This window comes from Euphorbia lathyris, chromosome 9 (assembly GCF_963576675.1).
Source record: "Euphorbia lathyris chromosome 9, ddEupLath1.1, whole genome shotgun sequence".
Taxonomy (NCBI): domain Eukaryota; kingdom Viridiplantae; phylum Streptophyta; class Magnoliopsida; order Malpighiales; family Euphorbiaceae; genus Euphorbia; species Euphorbia lathyris.
The window spans coordinates 18054047-18070196 of record NC_088918.1 but is presented as its reverse complement, the minus strand read 5'-3'; the positions used below and the strand labels follow the sequence as shown (position 1 = coordinate 18070196).

General features: G+C 37.0%; 2 long non-coding RNA genes, 4 other non-coding genes and 2 pseudogenes across 9 annotated transcripts; 7 read left to right on the top strand and 1 right to left on the bottom strand.

The window, feature by feature from the left end:
• The first annotated feature begins 2786 nt into the window (after positions 1 to 2786).
• Positions 2787 to 13667, top strand: LOC136206958 (uncharacterized). 4 transcript variants are annotated; one of them, XR_010676492.1, is made up of 6 exons: positions 2787 to 2949; positions 3383 to 3428; positions 5972 to 6110; positions 6236 to 6280; positions 8285 to 8868; positions 13327 to 13667. It is a non-coding gene; the product is annotated as an uncharacterized lncRNA (long non-coding RNA). The 4 variants fall into 4 exon arrangements; XR_010676491.1 differs by having other exon boundaries at positions 12938 to 13667; XR_010676490.1 differs by having other exon boundaries at positions 8989 to 13667.
• LOC136207720 (U1 spliceosomal RNA) lies at positions 2955 to 3115 on the top strand. Its single transcript, XR_010676849.1, has one exon. It is a non-coding gene; the product is annotated as a U1 spliceosomal RNA (small nuclear RNA).
• Positions 3955 to 4143, top strand: LOC136207858 (small nucleolar RNA snoR127; annotated as a pseudogene).
• LOC136207518 (U2 spliceosomal RNA) lies at positions 5684 to 5879 on the top strand. Its single transcript, XR_010676664.1, has one exon. It is a non-coding gene; the product is annotated as a U2 spliceosomal RNA (small nuclear RNA).
• LOC136207814 (U1 spliceosomal RNA) lies at positions 7412 to 7572 on the top strand. Its single transcript, XR_010676939.1, has one exon. It is a non-coding gene; the product is annotated as a U1 spliceosomal RNA (small nuclear RNA).
• Positions 8569 to 8692, top strand: LOC136207842 (small nucleolar RNA snoR127; annotated as a pseudogene).
• Positions 12124 to 12319, top strand: LOC136207514 (U2 spliceosomal RNA). The gene has a single exon (XR_010676660.1). It is a non-coding gene; the product is annotated as a U2 spliceosomal RNA (small nuclear RNA).
• A 115-nt stretch (positions 13668 to 13782) lies between the features above and the next one.
• LOC136206957 (uncharacterized) lies at positions 13783 to 15603 on the bottom strand. Its single transcript, XR_010676488.1, has 2 exons — positions 15503 to 15603; positions 13783 to 13993 (listed from the first exon to the last, which is right to left on the bottom strand). It is a non-coding gene; the product is annotated as an uncharacterized lncRNA (long non-coding RNA).
• Between the last annotated feature and the right edge of the window lie 547 nt (positions 15604 to 16150).

Below are 16150 nucleotides of genomic sequence, written 5' to 3'. Positions count from 1 at the left end.
AATCACACGTATATTCAAATATATATCTATATACAATATCTAAAAAGTATAATTAGTCTCTTATTAATCTAACTTTTAATCAGAAACGTGTTTTTGAAGAAAAAAAAATTAATTTTTAGAATCGAAAACAAGTTTTAATTTTCTGTAACTATTTTTTTATTTATATAATTTTCTGGATATTTTAAAATATTTTCCATATATTGTGTTTTTATGAATAATCGTATATTTATACCTCAAAAGAATAACCTATTTATAGGCAGATTATAAAGCTATCGATAGCTGTATAGATAACATAAGTTAACTAATCTCCTAAAAATCGGGAACCAATTTCCTAATAATCAGCAATATACAGAATAAGATAATCTCTAATTATTCACTATCCTTAATAAATAGTAAATTACAGTATAGTTTTGGCACATAGAGAACAAATGCGAGAGTTAGATTCTGATTTATTTTTACTGAACCCAAACCCTCAACCTTGGAGGATACCGTCGGAAAATTTCACTGTATGATCTTATGAACTTGGGTGAAACTTAAAAAAAATGTTTTCATCATCCGTCATATGATCTGATGCTCTAGAATCAAGAATCCAATGATTAGTAGGTCTTTTATTGACAACAAGAGCTACTAAATGATTACCTTTCATGGCTAACAACCATGCATAAGGTGTAGTTATGTTGGACTAGCTCAGGAGCTTCTAAAGTGCCTCTAATTATGATTTAGTAAACTGGATGAATCAGATCCACTTACTGTTCCTTCAGTAGTGATACTAGAAGTGGTAGCAGTGTGTACATAGCTTTCCTTGTCTTTCCATGACCTTGGCTTCCAATCTGCTGGCTTTCCATGGATTTTCCAGCATGTTTCCTTGAAATGTCCAAGCTTACGACAATAATCACACCATGGACGTCCCTTTCAATGTCGATTAAATTGGTTGGCACCTTGGAATTTTCCTCGAGCAGCAAGGGCGGAGGGTCCTAAGTAGTTGGAAGGATATAAGAGCCCATCATGACTTTCTTTCTGCTTTCTTTATGGCCTTTGAGAATGCTTCTTTGATTTGAGGAAGGGGCTTGGTACTCACGATTCTACTCCTGAGTGCATCAAAATCCTTATGGAGGCCATGAAGAAACTTGAAAGTTCTATTTTTCTCCACAATGTTCCTATATAGAGTAGTATCTCCAGGGCACTTCCAAGAGTAGGATTCAAACAGATCCAGTTGTTGCCAATAACGTGTAAGAGTGTTGAAGTATTGAGTGACAGAGGTATCTTCCTAGGGGAGATCATAGAGAGAAGCCTCAATTTCGAATAATTTTGATGTGTTTTTAGAACTTGAATAAGAGTCTTTAACAACATCCCATAGTTCTTTCGTTGTTGGGTATAAGAGAAAATTCTCCAATCTCATTACTCATGGAAATAACCAGCCATGACTTAATTATGTGATTATTAGCTTTCCATGTTTTGTACTTTGGATCATCAATTCTTTTTGGAGCAACTACGTCTCCCGTAAGGTATTCCTCCTTCCCATTTCCATCAATGTACATCATCATAGGTTGTGACCATTGGAGATAGTTGTGGCCATTGAATTTGTGGTTGGTAATAAGAGAGGTAACCTCAGTACCGTGAGAGGAAGAGCCAACTATGAGAGGTGGATTCGAGATTAAGAAAGGATGGGAGGCTATGTCTAAGAGTGGAGAGTCTTTTTCGGTAGTCATGGTGTTTTATGTTAAGAGCGACTTGAGAAAGAGGAGAGAGGAAGGACAGTTGTTTTAGGTTAAAAAATGCTTGAGAAAGATACGATTAGAGTAAGGAGAACTCTAATACCATGTGGTTTTGTGAATAATTGTATATTTATCCATCAAAAGAATAACATATTTATAGGTAGATTACAAAGCTATCGATAGTTGTGTTGAAACACAATTTCCACACTAATTTTGATTATGACAAAAATATACAGAATAAGATAATCTCTAATTATTCAGTATCCTTAAGGGTTACATAATTCTACACATTTAAAAAAAACAATTTCAGAATGCTTAATAATTAATATTAATTATTCCGCATATTCAAGAATAAATTAAAAATACAGAAATATTTTATAAATTATAACTAGGCTAAACCTAAACTTTACCCTAGCTCTTAAGGTTACAGACATACTTAATAGATCAGTAAATAGATCAAGACATATTTATGCTATTAATTCCTACACTAACCAAACAATAACTAAATGACAATCTAAACAAAAAAAATCGAGAATTCAAGTTATTTAGAATAACATCTCTATCCGACTCTAAAATGAGGGGCTTTTATGGTCAAAAGCTAAAAGATTTTTATGTTAGTAAAAAAATATAATTGAGGGGTAATCATGTTAGAAAGAGCAAAGTTAGAGGCGATGAATGTAATTTATGGGGTGTTTGTTGCTCATTTTCATGCTCCTTTTTGCCTTTTCACTTTAAAAGGGAGAGTTTTAGGTGTTTGGTTAGTGATCTTCTGTTTGCCTTTTACATCTGAAAAGCAGCATTAGGTGTTTGGTTAGTGGTCTCATGTTTGCCTTTTAGACCCGAAAAGCAGCTTTTTACAAAAGCAGAGAATCTCTGCTTTTTGGAAAAGCAGCTTTTTCCAACAGCAAACAACAAACCGTAACAGCAAACATCAAACCGTAACAGCAAACATCAAATAGCAATAGCAAACGGTAAATATAACAAACAGAGCTTTATTCTCTAATCATATTGGCCATCCGTACCGTACTATGGAACTACTTTTTCCCATTACCTTTCCTGCTTAGATTGAAACCTCCGTTTTTGTCCGCTTAAAGACACCATTATTCTTCCAACTGCAACAGCGGCTCGTAACTCGTAACAAGGGAAAAGAAGCCTGGAGAGCAAATCCCACATCGGAAAGCACGAGCAGGATAATGAAGCAGCAACTGTATAAATGAGAGTCAAGAACGAAGGGGTAACATACTTACCTGGACGGGGTCTTTGGGTGATCAATGAAGCTCATGGCCTAGGGTTGTGACCTCCATTGCACTCTGGAGGGGTGCTTCCCTAAAGTCTCCCCAAGAGGGAGAGCTTACGTCATAATTTGTGGTAGTGGGGGCCTGCGTTCGCGCGGCCCCCTTCTAATACTAGTTTCAGTTTTGTTCTTTCGATTGGTTTCAGAAACTTGCAGAAGTTGGTATCTTCTTTTTGATCATTGTTTATCCAGAAAGGGTTCTCCGAGTTATCTTTCAATTAACAAACAAAGGATTGTTATTGCTTATTTTGCTTCTCTTGGAAGATGTTATTTGTTAATAGTTATTTCTCGTTATCAATTTGGAATTTGATTGTTTCTCTTGGACGCTATGTCGGGCCAATTTGATTATCAACTAGAGTCATCTATGTTTCAGCTTTCTCTTTCGGTGATAAAGGCAGCCCTCGGACATCCATTCCAAGGTAAAATAGCCGAGATGCCTTTTTGGTTATTTTGCATCAAATTTGAACTGGTTTTGAACTCATACCGTGTTAGAAAGAAGTTGCTTGCTTGGGTATATGAATAATTAAGAGGAGTTGTTTAATTTTTTGATGCTTTTGAAACTGAGTCACTTAAAATTTAAAATCATGGAGATGAGATGCTTGTTGATTTGTCTTTTTGATATTTATGGGTCTATGTATGGTTGGTGAAGCTGATGAATGATGGAACTTGCAATGTGCATTTAGTAAATTTCAGATGAACTTTCTGTTTTGTTGAGTGATAAATAGTTCAAAGGTAGTTTGCTATTTTGCTCACTCAAGAGAGTGTTCCTAAATTGAGTTAGATTCGATTGTGGTTCAATGTATATCTATTTTTATGCTTCATGGTTCCATTTTAGCTGGAGTGCTAGAATTTTACATCCATGGAATCCCTGATGAGGTTATTTTTGTTTTGTTTGCCCTTCAAACTGAGGTGTTCCAAGAGCTTAATGTTTTTAGTCCCCCCTCTCTGGGATGATGTTATTTAGCCAAATCAGAAACAGATGTGGTCCATAAAGCAATGTCTATGTCTTCAAGGTTTGGGTTAGTTATTGCAGAGGCACATAGATGCCTGTTGTGTAACGTCAACATGTAGAACAACAAATTAACAAGCGCGTCCTCTGTTGATCACTTAGGGATTGGTTGTTGGCTGACCAGACTCACTATCTTTAGTTTACTGTGTATATAATGACCAGAGAGGTTCTGAATATTTATTCTCTGTTCACGTGACCCGTCCATCTGTAGTTTCAATTTTTCTTTTTGGATTCTGTAACCTTTCAAGGATTTAATTAATTGATGATATAGATGATGAGACGAGGATGGAGTTTTTGTTGGTAAACAATGTCGTTTGAGCTAGCGTTATTTATGTGTTGCAGCTTGCTCCTTTGCGTTAAGTGTAGCCAAGGTTTCTCCCGTATCGTATACCCAGCTTGAATTCTATTCTAGGTTTACTACTAGCGTGTGAAAACTGATCAACCATCAGCTGTATAAGAAATAAGCCCAGGTTATCCGGTTCTCACAGACTATTCCAGTTTATTCTTCTCTAGAAGCTTCGAAGGCATATTCCTCCTTTTTGTTATTTTCTAGTATCTAAACATGTAGCTTTACATATATTTCTTGCTTTGTATGTTGTCGTTTTCATCCTTTTGGCAAAATCTATTGTTAGTCTATTTAGTTTGCATTTCTGGGAAGATGATATTCAATAATTACCGAACTCTCTTTATCAATTAGGATTTTGATTCTTAGCCTTAGGCACTATGTTAAGGCTTGCTTGTCATTTATGTTTCAGCTTCCTCTTTTGTTACTAAAGGCAGTCCCGAAGTTGAAATTGTAGAGATGCCGTTTAGGCTGTTTAATTATCTTGGAGTTTGATAAAGAATGCGGCAAGAAGAACAAAGGGTAAACTGGGAATTAAGGTACATTTCGTTTTATAGGCTTAGCTGGTTTTGGTTGAGAGAGAAGGAGAGAGTACCGTAGGTTATATAATTTCTATTTTTTAGTATCAATAATTTCTCGATGCAATATGGTTGTCTGTACCATGTAATTCAATTCATGTTTTGTAGTATATGCCTTGTGATTGTGTGTGAAATAACATTCTGATATGCCAAATCAACATGTTGGATGATATATTCGAGCTGAAACCCTGAATGTTGTTGTGTTAGTCGAGTTGTCTACACAAATTGTTTTGTCATGCTCGAAATTGTTAACTCTTTTATGCAATTGTGATCATACGGAACTCTCTCAGCAATTATGATTATAAGGAACCCAGCATTCTTATAAGAAATTGTCGAGTTGTACTTGTGATTCATGGAAAGAACAAAGGCTTTGCTTGATTGTCAATGTGGTGTTTAAGATGTGCTTTGTCTTACTTCACAACCCAACATGTGATCAAACAAAATAGTTGGTTTCCTGTTGGAATTTTCTCTCCACAATCGTCTGAGGAATAAAGTTACTGTTGTTTAGGGATTGGTTGTTGGCTGTGCAGACTCATTATTATCTGTTGTTTAGGACTACATCTGCACATGGTTCTTGTAAGACATAAATTTGTTTGTGCTTTATGGAAATACTTTGTCTTGAGTCTGGTATTCAGTGGGTGTGGAAGTGTGTCATTTTCTTTACAAAAATCCCACATTGGAAAGAAAGCTCTTTGAGGAAGAAGAAGTGAAATATAAAAAGAGAAACCTAGCACTAGAAGAAGCATACCTTTCTCGGCCTTTTGGCTAAGATCAAGTGTAGTATCTGTTCTTATCAGTTTAATATCTGATATGTGGGCCAATGGCCCACACGATATTAAATTAATTTTTTTAGGGGGAAGGCCCATATCAATGGCTTGCCATTGGGGTCTTCAAGAGTTGCCATTGCGTTGCACTATAGCATTGGCCTCGCTCACCCCTCCAATACTAGTTTCAGTTTTATTTTTTGATTGATCTTAGTAACTTTCATAAGTTGGGATTCTTATTGTTCATTTTGAATTTTGCTCATTATAGCCTTTGAAGGTTCGCTCAGCGGGGATGCGTAGTGCGACTGGGCTGCCCTTTATAGCCTTTGAAGGTTTGGTATCCAAGCAGGTTTTTCTACTTTTTACGTGTTCTCCTATCTATATATCTCTTCATCCTATTGGTGGAGGTAATTTATTAATTTTATTTAACAAAGTCATTGTTATTTTATTTCTCATTATCAATTAGGGTTGCGAATATTTCTGTTGGATGTTATGTTGGGGCTTGATTATACTGGATTCGTTTATGTATCAGGTTCCTCTTTCGTTGCTAAAGACAGCCCTCGGTCATCATTCCAAGGTAAAATAGTGGATCTGCCTTTTATGTTGTTTTACATCAAATTTGAACTGGTTTTGAACTCCCTTTAAGTACGTGTTAGAAATAATAAGTTTTTGCTTGAAGGAGTTATAGTTTCACTTTATGATGCTTTTGAAACTGATGCACTCATAGTTATTAAAGGCGCGCCTATGGCGCAAGCCTTAGCGCCATTCCACCCCCATGGCGTGGTGCAACCGCCATGGCGCGCGCCTTGTGCGCCATTTTGCGCCAAGGGCAGTTGCCAAAGGCGCACTAAGGCGAGCCTTGGTGAGTTAGGGGCAGTTTTATGGTTTGTTTGACAGTCAAGTGTTCTGAAGGGTCCAAAATGAGAAAAAAAAAATATTAAAAAGGAAGAGAGAGATTATACATTTGAATTAATTAGAAGAGGCAACCACAAAATCTTATTATATGAGGAAGAAGTTTAGTAGAACAAAACAAAGAAAACGAATTCAAACAGAAACACAGCCAAGGGAATTCAAATTCAACATGAGTGATTAATTTAGAGAGTTTTGATCAGGAGTAGAACTTGGGATTTAGTATTCAACTTTAGCTTTCTAACATTGCATTTTAAAACTTATTTATGCTTAATATTGCATTTTTATAGTTTTATAGTTTTATAATTTTTGTTTTTGTAAGTGCGCCTTGTAGCGCGCGCCATGCGCCAAGGCTCCAGGACCCCTAGCGCCTTAGTGCGCCATGCGCCTTTAATAACTATGGATGCACCTTTATGGAAAAGTTAAAATCATGGAGATCTGGTCCTTGTTAATTTGTTTTAACAGAACCAAAACTTAAAGTTAATTCAACGCTCAGGCTTGTTTCGCTGCTGCTTACATGTTTTTAATAGAGTATCGCTTTCATACGGCAAGCACGGGCTGGCAGTGGCAGCAAGTAGTCAACTGAATGACCAAAGCATCGGTTGCTTCTACTTGTGGCCTTCTTTATATTTAATAATAAGGGGTATTGCAAATGAATACATTATAAAATAAAGTTTTATAAGAGTGTAAGAAAAGCCTCGCCTTGAGAACAATATGACGAACAATCCCACATTGGAAAGCATGAGCAGGATAATGAAGCAGCAACTGTATAAATGAGAGTCAAGAACGAAGGGGTAATATACTTACCTGGACGGGGTCAATGGGTGATCATTGAGGCTCATGGCCTAGGGTTGTGACCTCCATTGCACTTTGGAGGGGTGCTTCCCTAAAGTCTCCCCAAGAGGGAGAGCTTATGTCATAATTTGTTGCAGTGGGGGCCTGCGTTCGCGCGGCCCCCTTCCAATACTAGTTTCAGTTTTGTTGATACTGGCCGAAACCCCTGCTTTTGCCAGCATGACAGCATGCACGGACTGGCAGTGGCAGCAAGGAGTCAACTGAATGACCAAAGCATCGGTTGCTTCTACTTGTGGCCTTCTTTATATTTAATAATAAGGGGTATTGCAAATGAATACATTATAAAACAAAGTTTTTCATGAGGCAAATTAGGATTACCATACCTAGGAGAAGATGGACAAGAGCAAGAAAGAGTCTTACAAACTGGGAATTAAATTCCTTCCATAAAAGAACGAAATTACATACATAGACAAACATTCCGATTTTAAGAATAAATTTGTTGCAGTCTACATTTGGAATAACATCTTGCCTTACCTACGCCTACACACCATCGGGGAAAGCAAAGGGGGCAACAACTAATAAGTCCGTTATTTTAGCTTTTATTTTTTTTTTATTTTTTTTTAACTTGATGTGTTCTTTGTTTGTTAACTTTTTTTTGTAATGTTGTGTTTAGTTGTGTGGCTGCTTTGTCTATCAGTGCGTAAGCTTCATAAAGGGTCCATAGACTCTTTCTAGAAGATTGAATAAGTGTCTGTAGACGCAAAGTAGCAGCAAGGGAAGCATAAGCTTCCAGCTCTTTCTTTTTTGGCTCAAGACGTGTTCAGCCATAATCTCAATCAGTTGTTTTCTACTTGAGTTATTCTCCCTATCATTGCAGGTACACTAACTTTGTTGTCATTTATGGGCCTATATATGGTTGGTGAGGCTGAACTTCCCGTTTTATTGAGTGATAAATAGTTCAAAGGTATTTTGCTCACTCAAGAAAGCGTTCCTTAATTGGGCGTTTCTTTTTTTGTGCTTCATGGTTCCATTTTAGCTGTAATGCTAGATTTATACATCCATGGAGTATTAATTATCTTGGAGTCCCTGATGAGGTTATTTTTGTTTTGTTTTTTCCCTTCAAACCACACAATCTTTATCATATCTTTTGTTTTCCCTTCTCTGGAATGATGTTATTTAGCCAAATCAGAAACAAATGTGCTCCATAAGGCTCCATAAAGCTTCAGTTAGTTATTGCAGAGGCACATAGATGCCTCTTGTGCTCCATAATGTCGTTTCTTCTAGATTATTTATGTGTTGAAGCTTGCTCCTTTGTGTTAAGTTTAGTCAGGGTTTCTCTCAAATTGTATACCCAGCTTGCAATTCTAAAAACTGATCAACAATCAGCCATATAAGCAATAAGCACAGTTTATCCGGTTCTCGCCGACTGGTCAAGCATATTCTTCTCGAGAAGCTTTGAAGGTATAGTCCTTTTTGTTTTTTTCTGGTATCTGAACATGTAGTAGCATTACATATATTTCCTGTTTTGTTTGCTGTCTTTCTATGCTTTTTGTGAAACCTTTGCTTATTTTTCATTTCTAGGAAGATGATATTTGATGAATGTAAGCAGCAGCAACAACAACAACAGAGCCTTAGTCCTGAAATGATTCGGGGTCGGCTAACATGAACCATCATATAAAACCGTGAAATCAAGTCGTGTCAGCGACACAAATTCGCTCCCTCCACTCCGTCCTATCCACTACCATATTTTCCTCAATTCCCAGTAAACTCATATCATTCTCGATCACCCTCCTCCAAGTTTGCTTAGGTCTTCCCCTACCCCTCACCACTACATCCCTTTGCCACTCTTCGGTTCTCCTAACCGGCGCATCAAGCGCTCTACGTCTCACATGGCCAAACCACCTTAGTCGATTTTCTCTCATTTTATTCTCAATAGATCTGACCCCTACTTTTGTCCTAATTATTTCATTACGCACCCGATCCTTTCTCGTATGACCACACATCCATCTCAACATACGCATCTCCGCCACCGACATCTTATGGATGTGGCAGTGTTTCACTGCCCAACACTCCATACCATATAACAATGCTGGTCTAATTGCCGTCCGGTAGAATTTTCCCTTCAATCTATTAGGCATGCCGGGGTCACAAAGGAAACCCGTAGCACTCTTCCACTTCGACCAACCAGCTTTAATCCTATGAGCAACATCTCCATCTACTTCTCCATCCGTTTGGATAATAGATCCTAAATACCGGAAGCAATCCGAGGCCTGAACAACTCTCCCATCTAGGGTGATTGTCCCTGCCTCCCTACTCCTATGGCCGCTAAACTTACACTCCAAATATTCTGTCTTACTTCGGCTCAACTTAAAGCCTCTAGATTCTAGAGTTTGTCTCCATAGTTCCAACTTCCTCTCCACTCCTTCTTTCGTCTCATCAACCAACACAATATCATCTGCAAACAGCATGCACCATGGTATACCCTCTTGAAGTGAACTTGTTAGTTCATCCATAACGATGGCAAAAAGAAATGGGCTTAGTGCGGAACCTTGATGCACTCCAATCGTAATAGGAAACTCTTCAGTCTTCCCAACACTAGTACGTACACTCGTGCATACTCCCTCATACATGTCCTTTATGATGTCAATATATTTCCGCGAAATGCCTTTCCTTATCAAGGCCCACCAAAGTACTTCCCTTGGTACCTTATCATATGCTTTCTCCAAGTCAATGAAAACCATATGCAAGTCTTTCTTCTTATTTCGATAGTGCTCCATTAATTGTCTCATTAGATGGATGGCTTCCATAGTTGATCTTCCCGGCATAAAGCCAAACTGGTTTTCCGAGATCTTCACCGTCCTCCTTAGCCTTTGTTCGATCACTCGCTCCCAAAGTTTCATAGTGTGACTCATTAATTTGATTCCCCGGTAGTTGGCACAATCTTGGACATCGCCTTTATTCTTATACAAAGGGATTAAGATACTTTTCCTCCATTCTGATGGCATCTTATTGTTTCTCCAAATTTTGTTGAAGAACGTCGTCAACCATTTGATTCCTCTTTCTCCCAAACATCTCCAAATCTCAATAGGGATGCCATCAGGTCCTACTGCTTTCTTCGACTTCATCTTACTTAATACCATTTTGACTTCACCCTTTTGAATTCTCCGCAGGCATTCATGATTTATCATATCGTGATGGATACTTATATCTCCAACATCTTGCTGGCGATCTCCATTAAATAAGTCATCAAAATAGGACCTCCATCGTTCCTTGATATCCTTATCTCCAACTAGGACTTTCTGGTCCACATCCTTCACACATTTAACTTTTCCGAGATCTCGCGTCTTCCTATCTCTCATCCGAGCAATTCTATATATGTCTCTTTCCCCTTATTTCGTATCCAATCTTGTATACAGATCCCGATTCACCTTTGCTCTAGCATCTCGTATGACCTTCTTTACTTCCCTTTTAGCCTCTTTGTATTTTTCGTAGTTCTCGTCACTCCTACATTTCCCCAATATTTTATAGGATTCTCTCTTACTCTTTACTGCTTGTCGTACTTCTTCTGTCCACCAAGATGTGTCCTTACCCGGTGGCATGCTACCTTTAGATTCCCCTAGAACTTCCTTCGCTACTTCCCTTATACTATGCTCCATCTTAGTCCATATCGAATCTATATCTAAATCCATATTGCAAGTCCAAATATCTTTTTTGGTCATCTCATCCACAAATTTTTGTTGATTCTCCCCTTGCAATTTCCACCACTTAATCTTAGTCTCTACTTGTGGTGTTTGTTTTCTTATACATTTCCTACTTCGAAAATCAAGCACCACTACTCTATGTTGGGTTGTCGTACTCTCACCAGGGATCACCTTACAATCAATATAACTCTTTCTCCAAGCACTCCTTATTAAGAAGAAGTCAATTTGGCTCGCATTACCGCCACTCCGATAAGTCACTAAGTGGGATGTTCTCTTCATAAACCATGTGTTCATGATACTCAAGTCATAGGCTGATGCGAATTCCAAAATATCATTTCCTGCTTCATTCTTATCTCCAAAACCATACCCTCCATGAACACTCTCAAACCCATCACGTCTAGAACCCACGTGTCCATTGAGATCACCCCCCAGTACCATTTTTTCATCCCTAGGAACCTGTTGCACCACTTCCTCTAAGTCCTCCCAAAAAGCTTGTCTTATAGACACATCTAATCCTATTTGTGGCGCATAGGCACTAATGACATTCACAACCTCATCCCCTATCACTAGCTTAACACTCATAATTCTATCGCTCTTCCTAGACACCGCTACTACATCATCAATATACTCTCTATCAATAAGAATACCTACTCCATTTCTACCCTTATCCTTTCCTGAGTACCAAAGCTTATAACCCCAAGGAGCTATCTCTCTAGCCTTGGCTCCAACCCACTTGTTAATTTGTTGTGAAGCCATCTCGATATGCTAGATGATGATAATAACTTACTAATGTATGCATAAATGGTTATTTTTAGGACTTCATCTGCACAAGATGGTTGTAAGAAATAAATTTGGTTGTGATTTATGGAAATACTTTGCTAAAATTGTTGACAAGGTGTTAAAGTGAGTGAGGAAGTGTGTCATTTACTTGACTAAAATCCCACATCAAAGAAAGAAAGCTCTTTGAGGGCCAAGAAGTGAAGTATAAAAAGAGAAACGTAGCACTAGAAGAAGCATACCTTTCTCGGCCTTTTGGCTAAGATCAAGTGTAGTATCTGTTCTTATCAGTTTAATATCTGATATGTGGGCCAATGGTCCACACGATATTAAATTAATTTTTTTAGGGGGAAGGCCCATATCAATGGCTTGCCATTGGGGTCTTCAAGAGTCGCCATTGTGTTGCACTATAGCATTGGCCTGGCTCACCCCTCCAATTCCAGTTCTATCTTTAAGTTTTCTATTTTTAATTTTTGTCTTTTATTTGAAATAGTGTTAGTGGTTGATGTTAGACTGTGTTTTATGGTTAAATAATTAAATAGTACAGATAGATTAAGGGTATATGTTTTGATTTAACTTGACTCAATGTTTGACCAAATTCTAATTTTTAATATTTATGATTTTACAAAGCATTATTAATGTCTCGTGTAAGCTCAACCAAGCATTAGATATGGTGCCTTACGTAGAAGTGTATCCTCTGTTGATCATTATCCTTTCTTTGCTTTGCATCTGTGGCACTATTGAGTATTACTCTGTATATAGTGTGATTACTGAGTAATATTTTGCTGCTGCTTAGATGTGTTTATGGGTCTATGTATGGTTGGTGAAGCTGAACTTTCTGTTTTGTTGAGTGATAAATAGTTTAAAGGTAGTTTGGTATTTTGCTCACTCAAGAGATTGTTCCTGCATTGAGTTAGTTTCTATTGTGATTTAAAGTATAATCCTTTTCTGTGGTTCATGGTTCCATTAGGCAATGTCTATACGTCAACATGTAGAAGCACGTCCTCTGTATATATTGACAATGAATATTGAGATTATTACTATATATGTAGGAGGAAACGCAAACAGCAATTCCTGAGAAGCGTATAAACATAATCACATTGTGTATTACTGGGATTGCAGAAATGCAGGTGTCAGTTCATGGATGCAATGTGGTTGTCTTTTCTTTGCAACTTAATTCTAGTGTATGCGTTGTGGTTCTGTGTGAACTACCGTTAGTTGATACAAGTCAGTTGTCTGGTTGTAGTGATTGACCTAGCTGATTTTCTAGGGAGTTCATAAAATTATTATTGTGGACGTCTACTATCTGAATCTTGACGATTTGTTGACCCGTTGTGTCTCACATTCTTGAACTAAGTTTGTTCATCTGATGCATATATTTGGCTTTCACACTTCATGTCATCCATTCCCTCGTTGGAGGATAAGTTCTCTCAATTTTCAGGGGAATTGAACTACCAGACGCTCGGTTTCCATCAATCATAGGTATGGCTATAGAAGTTGTTTGATTTAAGTGCCCACCAGGGGCTAGATTTACATCAATTATAGGTATGTTGAGAGAGGAGAGAGTACTATAGATTATATATATATATATATATATATATATATATGGGAGTTTAGATTGTGAATACACGAACGGGCCCTTCCTTCTCATGGCAGAATACTGCTCATTGTAATGTCTAAAATGAAAGTATGATTGCTGAAAAGTGCTTGAAAAGATCACTTATTTTTGTGTGTTAGAGTGCGCGGATCGTGTCAGGGGATTGTCTTTATAAATTGTGTTGTTGAACATATTTCTTTCTCCCAATTAAAAAGGAATTGAATGAAACATCCTAATGGTGAGAAATGTATGAAAAGATAAGGTTTGGGGATTATATTATGAATTGCGTGCCGTGCCATGTTCATAAAATAGATAAGATAGATAGATAGATAATAGATGATAAAAGCAAATACAATTTATTGATGAGATAAATGGGAAATTAATTAAGGCCTAGGCTTATTTTTGGAAGGGGGATCATGCCCTCTATTTGCTGTTGGGTCGTTGTAGTCGGTTAGCATCTCCTTCAAAAATCGTCCTCCTCCTCCTCCCCTCATTCCATCATCTCCTTCCCCTGTAATTTATTTAATTTCACACATCAAAGCTTTTATTATTATAAAGGGTAAAGTTAAAAACAAAACTCCTGTACTTTCACTCTTTGTCGAGATGAGGACGAGGACTGTGATTTTCGTTTGTGATAGATGATTGGGGTTTTTCGCTTTATTTAAAAACAAGATTAAAATGAGCGTTGACGATTTTAAAATTGAAAAAGCTAAAACACTTATTTTAAGCAACTTTAAATCTTCAATTTTTTTTTTAAGTTTGAGGTCATTTAAGTGTTGTTTGGTGGAAATAGAGAAAATGAATATGTAGAGAGTTCTGAAAATGATGATTTTGGGAAATAAAAAAAATTGGTTCTATAGTAAATATGGTACTAAATAACTTTAATTTTTGGAATGTTCTATTAAGAGGTCATTAACAGTTATTTTTTTGAGTTATATTAAGCATTCGGTCTTCCATGTCATTTGGAAGATTTCTAATTCACATTTGGACACGTGCATTGTGATCCACTTAATAATTAAAATAGTGGAACTTCTTACAGTATGTGTGGATCCATATTATACATGTCAAAATATGTATGGAAGGTCCTCCATTTGATGTGGAGAACTGAGTGCGTCTAATAATTTCTCCCTTTTTATAGTGTTAAACTAAACATCATCGTTTTTAGCAAAATGAAAATAACAGGACATTTTTTTTGCCTTAATACATCATTTGCCCCTGAACTTGTCCAAAAAGTTTGATTGACCCTCTGAACTTTCAAAGTGTCCCGATAGCTCCCCTCAACTTGCATAAAATATTCAATTAGCCCCTGAACTTGTGTAAAATGTAATCAATTGATCACTCGGTTGCAAAAAAGTAACTTAAATACGGAAGATGTATTCCACGCATCTTAAAATGTTATTACATAATTCAAAAATAGATTAAAAATGAAGTTATTGCTTGCACAACCATACAACTTCTCTTCTCTAATATTAGAACTGTATACCTCGATTTTGGTCATTTTACTTTTTTTTTAAGACTCGTGTAGTACATCTTCTGTATTTAACTTATTTTTTTTTTGCAACCGAGTGATTAATTGATTTCATTTTGCGCAAGTTCAGGGGCTAATTGAGCATTTTATGCAAATTGAGCTATTGAGACATTTGAAAGTTCAGGGGAGAGTTTATTAATTTTTTTTTTCAAATACCAATTGAAAAAAAAATAATGAAAGTATATGAGTTTTTTTTGTCGAGTTTACCATTATTAATTACAACCTCCATTTTTAAATTAAGGAAAACGACAAGCTTCTGGATTGTGGAGAGCATCTTTCCAACTTATTGATATATAATCAAAAACATATTTCAATTGGTACACACAGCTAGCTATAAGCTTGAAAATACAATTCACCCTTGACACGGATACGAAACGCAGAAGCCAAAAAGAGGAGTTTCCGTGCAACATAGAACATAATATATATAACGTAATTCATTCTCAACAATCAGATATGAAACGAATAGAAAAAGTAGGAGAAAAACATACATACCTGAGATGAAAATGGTGTTAGGAGCAGCAAAGAAAAGTAGAAGAAAAAAGAGCACACAAACAGCACGCCCATTACCCATTCTCTCTTCTCTTTTCTCTTAAATTCATAGTGAGAGGGGGGCATGTTTCCTACTTATAATAAAGTGGGTGATAAAAGAGTTGACTTTCTGGGTGCCACCTTCTGTTTCACATGCCTTCACACACACTATGCAATGGTCAACGCTGCTGTTGCTTTTGTTTCTCACTTGTCTTTTTCTTTATGCCTAAATACATCCTACCCTCCTTATCATTCAAATTTTAGTGCACCTGCCCCTCCATTTCAATGTATTGAGTCTTTCATTGTTCTCGTGATTCGCAGCGCGTGATAGTAGTGTAACGTTTTGAAGTTCTAATCACGCACTGTTACGTGATATCTGAGGGGTTATTTGTTTCAAATAAACAAGTTGAAAGAGTTAATTGTAACGTTTTTGGACAATTTGGGGGGCTTGTGATGTATTAAGCCTAGGGATGTTAACGAGCCGAAGCGATACCGAACCTAGACAAGGTCGGTATTGGCTCCTTAATGTCTCGACCTAAGCTTTGATTGAGCTGAGTTTGATCGAGCCGAGTTTTTATCGAGCTTTTTCTAGATTAAAATCTAGAAAAATAA